Consider the following 6,000-nt stretch of genomic DNA (forward strand, 5'->3'; position numbering starts at 1 on the left):
GAACCTGTTATTCAAAATGCATTGACCACCATGCTACAGACGACACCTGTATTAGGTCACTATAAATGTAATAATTGTAGAGCCTGTGAGACAACCCTTACGGTGAAGTCATGTGAAATTAATGGCATTAAATTCATAGCAAAAAGTTTCTCCAATTGTAATACAACTACTGTAATATACTGTATTCGGTGCCCATGTCAATTTTACTACATAGGTAAAACAATTCAACCAGTCAAAAAGAGGATTTTGCAGCACCAATCTCGCATTAGGTGCAAGAAAGAAAATGCACCACTGGTAGAGCACTACCTGCGGTTTGGTCACAAAGAGACCGATATGACCTGGTGGGTCTTAGAGGTTATCAAAACAAATAAAAGACATAACAATGCTGAAAGAATACTCTCCTTGAGAGAGGGGAAACTGATTTGCATTACAGATACTGTAAATAAGGGACTGAACTCCTCTACCGAGTGGCATGCGTTGGCATGTTTAACATAACACAGAATATATATCTGGAGTACCATTGGAAAGCACAGGTTTAGACAACAACTTTTAAGCGATGTGCAACCTTTTCAGTATGTAGATGCCTTTGGCAGTGATGTTTACTGAATTAGATCTTATAAAATGTGAGCTCATAAGACAAAATGTATTGTTCCTGTACATGAGCTTCAAAATTCATTTAATACATTTTTTGAAACATCTATAATCTGTCAGTTTTGTATGTATATGATTATAGCTTATGAAATGTCATGTCTGAAATGAGAGATTTTGAAATGTCATATCTGTACACAATATCGGTTTTAAAGTTCCTTTACCCCTTCTGAGGTAATTATGTATAATAATGTTGTAAATATTTTAGGTTGCAATGCACGACAATTTGATTAGTTCACTACAATAACTGCACCGGCATGAAGTTTTATATACACGCGTTTTTCACTAGTCTAATATGGCGCCCAATAACACACAATCTAGTCCTCTTTTGATCTCCAAACAACCCGCACGCTAACAATCCACCCGCTCTTAAATTCGACCGGGTTTCACGGCGGAACTGCGCGCAGAGTGACGGCTGATACTTCCCGCGTTCAGTGAATGATCAAGACTCAGACAGGTACGAGTTCCCTGCCCATTCTGATAATCCCTTGACTTTGAGCAATATAGCTAAGGCCGGGTTGTAACTTTTGGCTCATTGTTAATTCCCAGATTATTCCCTCCCGAGCACTCCATTGAATTCAGCCAAGAGGCAAGCGTTCGACAAGAGAACAGGTAAATGTTCCGTAGCAACATGGTAACACCTGTCTCACAAAACCCATTTCTAGACAGGGTTCCTAAAAATGCCATTTTTGACCCCATTAGATCGTCGATTGATAACGACTGTGGGACTTTCCAAATATTTCCCAAAAGCTGGGCGGTCCACAAGATCAATAACCCCTTCATTCATAAGAGCTCTTGAAGTAATAGAGGTAATACCAGCATCATTTCTTGATTCACTTTATGAATCACAGAAACGCAGATCGTAATTGTCTCTTATTTTAATTTACAGAAACACTCTTTTGGGCAAAAAGCACCATACTTTCCTAACCTAGGCAGAGAGGCCTCTCTCCGCTTAAAGGTATCTGAAACATTTTATGTATTACTCAACAGTGTGGGCTCTCCGTTGATAATAACCAAATCCTTTCCGTGCGTTAGGAGGCCATACAGATATAACCAAACAAATTGAATATTAGCATTAACTTACTGCTACTACAGGAAATTCAAAATGACCCAAATAATTGGAAGTAATCACTAATTGTAACTAACCACTTTATGTATATAATTGTATAGCACGAAGCTGTCTGTCCACAGTAAATTTTGTGTTAATGTTGTTGTTTCATGTATTTAGTTTAATGTAGGATTTGAAGTGTCTCTTGAGGCACAGTGTAGGTGCAATCATGTATATAGTGCTAAACTGAAATGTCGAATTTAATTTTCATGTTTAGTGAAATTGTTTTATTCTATTTTAATAGGGAGTTACAATATTAATTTACCTCCGTCCTGATGATGGTCTTAGAGAGTTACCCATAAAGACCGAAACGTCGACTCCCAACCTTATCCAAAGAAAATTGACTACATCCTTTTGGATAGGTGTTCCACAGGCTTTACAGTGACTTTGATTGATTTCAGATTTTCATCCTGTATTCCTGTTGTACATATTTTCTCTGTATTGTATTTTTCCCTTGATGACTAAATTTGATAAAGTCTATTTTTTTGCCTATACACATGCTTAATAGTGTTTGTTCAAGAGTGTATTGTGTCATTGTTGCATCTTGTTTTGTTTAGTTGGTCTGTATTTGTCCATATAATTATTAACGAATTAATTTTATTCAGGCTGACTAAGTTACCTGTAACTAAGCTAAAACTTACTAATTTACTGTTTACAACAAACTCCTTTGGAGGCTACATTACCTATTCTAAGGTAAGGCATCTAACACTAACGTGTTTCTTTCAGATGCACAAGTTACTTACCTTCGATAACGATATATCTGTAAGAAACATTAGTGTTAGATTCCTTACCGCCCCACCCATCCTCCCCGTTCTGCGAACCAATATTTAGGGTTAAGGAATTTCCCTGTCAGGGCCCTAGTTTCATGGTACCAGTGTCGGTTTCTTGCATGGCTCTACGCTCCTGGCGTGGAAAGCTATGTACAGAACTGACGTCAGCACGTAAGGGCGGCGTCTAAGTACTCCAGCAACGTCATTCCAGCAAATACGATGCCGACGACAGATGCAGAGCCGCAGACGACGCCTACCAACGCGCAGGGGTTCTGCTGACGAAAACTTTCCGTATCCAGGCTGACGCCAGGGGATATTCTAAGGTAAGGAATCTAACACTAACTAATGTTTCTTACAGATATATTGTTACCAAAGGTAAGTAACTTGTGCTTTACAAAAATTGACTTTAGCTCAGGAAGTTTATTCTTGGAGAACAAAACCTTTGTCTAGTAGTTGCATCAATTATGACACCCACTCTGCAAAGCTTTACTGTGGCTTCACTTAAGGAAGAGAGCCATGTCTGTCTTTCGGTGTACTTCTAAGTATCACAGATGGGCCTTTGCCAGGAAGTTAGACAGTATGTCCTCTTCTAAGCTGACAGCACAGCAGACCACGTGCCATACAGCAAATGACCCCACGTATCGTTAGAGAAAATCCAAATTGCTATTAATGGGCCTAAACAGGGACCACATGGTAAAAGCTCTCTGCCAGACATAGAAAAAAATACATATGTGTCTATTTTGGATGCCAGCAAACCCTATAGGAAAATACAAAATATATATTAAAATATAACTCTTTGATTAGCTGTTTAAAACAAAGTATCATCAATAAATAGTGACTCTTCTGTTTTTCTGTTCTCTAGGTTTTACACAGTGGTTGCTGAGATGAAAAAAATCATTTTAGCACAAAAACTGTGCTATGCTTCTTCAATGGACTGCTTTTCAACTAGTATGTGCCTTTAAGGCTTAATGTGTTCTGCCCTGTTCCACTCTTATTCTTCCGTACAGTTCAGAAATGCAAAGCCCAATTTTTATTTTTAAAATGTCCATTTGCCACATTAGTTTTTGGATAAGAATTTCTACACCCTAAAGAGAACCTACTTGGAATTTGATCTTTTAACTGACAACTGTGGTAAGAATGAAAACCAATGTCAGCTTTCTGAAGTTATATATGGCTCCCAAATACTTACTGAGTACTCTCAGAATATCTGTATTTCCTGGTTGTTGCTAAATTCTTTATCTGAATTCTCTCTTAGTAATCGATGAACCTGCTCTGCAAAGACTTTATTACTACACTTTGTGACGGGTGCTCCTAATTACATGCATACATTAGTATTTAAAATGTAGCCTTTAAAACAGTTCACCTTTGACAGTTAGTCCTCAAATGAAGTGTTTAGTATAAGCAATCTTGGCTCAGACATCAAGGCATGTTCCCCTACACTTTATTACCCATGACTCATTATTCAGAAGAAGCTACACATCTGACATGTACAAGCAGTGCTTGTTTTATAGACAGTATGGCAAACAGTAGAACAGAATGTTGTCTGTGTGCCCTGACTAGAAGCTAAATTAAGAGTTGTTTGTCTTCAGAATATGAAGGCTTTTTCTGGAAGTGGTAAAGAAGTGTGTGCAATAATCCTTAAGACACATTCCCATACATTTTATCTTCGCCATCTTTTCTGATTAGCCATTTGTATATTTATCCACAGGTTACTTGAGTGGTGTTTTGCAGCCTCTGTTCTTAGTGCCTGTTCTTCTGCTGCACATTCCAACATATATTTCTCAGAACACTCTCTTCAAGGTCTTCTGTCACCAAGGCATTGAGAAAAGAGAAATTGCAGTTGCAAAGTTGGTGTTTAGGTTCCTTTTCACCGAAGATATTATTAGCTCCCAGCTTCCAACCAGACAGAGTGTTTGGTACACAATTTAGCTTATAGCCACTTTTAGTATGTTATGTTTTAGTATGATATGTCATTCTATGTTAGGTTATAGGACTGTATGCCTTAGTGGTTAGTGAAGCAAAGGCTTTATCTCATATTCTAGGTTTGCCACGTAACATTAAAGAAGGCGGCGGGGTGGCAGAAAAGGATTGGTTTCAATCTTTGGATGAAAAACAGGAAGTTGTACTTTAAACTTAAGAAAATGGATAAATGGTTTCAGATATTTTCACCTGGAGTAAGAGGCAAAGGGCAGACCCACAATTAAAGTTGTTTTGAGATGTATTTGAATTTCCTAATAACAAGTTTGAAATTAAGTTATCCATTTGTGTCAACAGTGTATTTAAGTGCTGTTCGTGCTGTGTGTACCACATTGTGCACTCAGCTCCTTGCCATTGTATCCACCTTTACAGTACCAAAGTGAATACATCTAATTCCACAGCATTGCTTTAAGATGACAGAAGTCGAGCATGTGTACAGAGGGGATCACGCATGAATGAAACTGAGCTTAGAAATGCAAACATGCTTGCCGAAATATTTGCTTCAGAATTTCTATAAGATTTTTTTAATGTACTGTCTGTGCAATAGTCATAATATCTTGAACCAATTGGTGGCAAAATTCCTGTTTGTATTTCATTATACTATCAGCCAGGCCTTGTCGTAAACTCTTAACAGCCACTTGCCTTTTCGCTCAAGGCCACAGAGTTCAAGAACTTCAGTGGATTAATTCCTAGGCTTTCATCGAAGGGTATTCTTAGTCTTAGAAACATTAATTTGTGATGGTTACATAGGGTATAAAGGTCTCTGATTAGAATGTGTTATGAGGTGGAAGTTTATAGGTTGATGTCTTCCTGACCTGGAACTCTATGGCTGCCCTAACCTTTGTGTCTCAGGGAGCCTTTGCCTTCAGGCCTTCAATATCAATAGACAATGTGTGACGGGTAACAGTCCTATTTGTGGGTCGTGTTCCTGCCTAGCTGTTCATTTATGTACTGTCTGATTCCTCACTGTTGCCTTTATGAGCTGTCGACTGATAATTAGATGTTTACTTAACATGTGCAAAGTTTCCAGTTGATCTAAAATAAATGATTCCCTGTTTGGATGTAGTTTGCAGTATCTGTCATGATAAGCCATGCTATTAGTCAAGGTTTTTCACTGATTAAAAGTGTGCATTTCAAATAGTGATTATTTTCTGCAGGAGCTTTACTTAGCAGACGACAACTCTATCCAGAGGGTTCTACTTCAAGTTGATTCCTGGGACTTCACATAGAGAACATATGACAAAGTCCTATGCTGTGGACTTGGCTGGAAGGTGGCATTAAGGGCACTATTCCTTACAGTCTGTCACCTTTCTGCTATCTTTTTGAGATTGATACAGAGTATGTAAAAGTCAAAGCCAGCATTATTTCTAAAATTAATTTGATTAAAGCATGTGCATCAATGCATAACAAGCATTTCCCTTGGCTTTTCAGTCTGAAAATGAAGAGCCAAAACTCTGTTCCACCATTTGGTGTAAATTTACCTGAAAGTTTAATGTC

At 38.1% G+C, this 6,000-nt stretch overlaps 1 protein-coding gene across 2 annotated transcripts in view; it reads left to right on the forward strand.

Moving 5' to 3' along the window:
• TOMM40L (translocase of outer mitochondrial membrane 40 like) overlaps window positions 1-5,641 on the forward strand; it is a 586,774-nt gene extending 581,133 nt beyond the window's left edge. For both annotated transcript variants that reach the window (XM_078669218.1, XM_078669219.1), the window contains exon 10: window positions 3,389-5,641. The gene's annotated coding sequence lies outside the window, so the exon portion shown is untranslated. The remainder of the gene's footprint in view (window positions 1-3,388) is intronic.
• Window positions 5,642-6,000: the final 359 nt, after the last annotated feature.

The sequence above is a fragment of the Lissotriton helveticus genome, chromosome 12, assembly GCF_964261635.1.
Source record: "Lissotriton helveticus chromosome 12, aLisHel1.1, whole genome shotgun sequence".
NCBI classification, from domain to species: domain Eukaryota; kingdom Metazoa; phylum Chordata; class Amphibia; order Caudata; family Salamandridae; genus Lissotriton; species Lissotriton helveticus.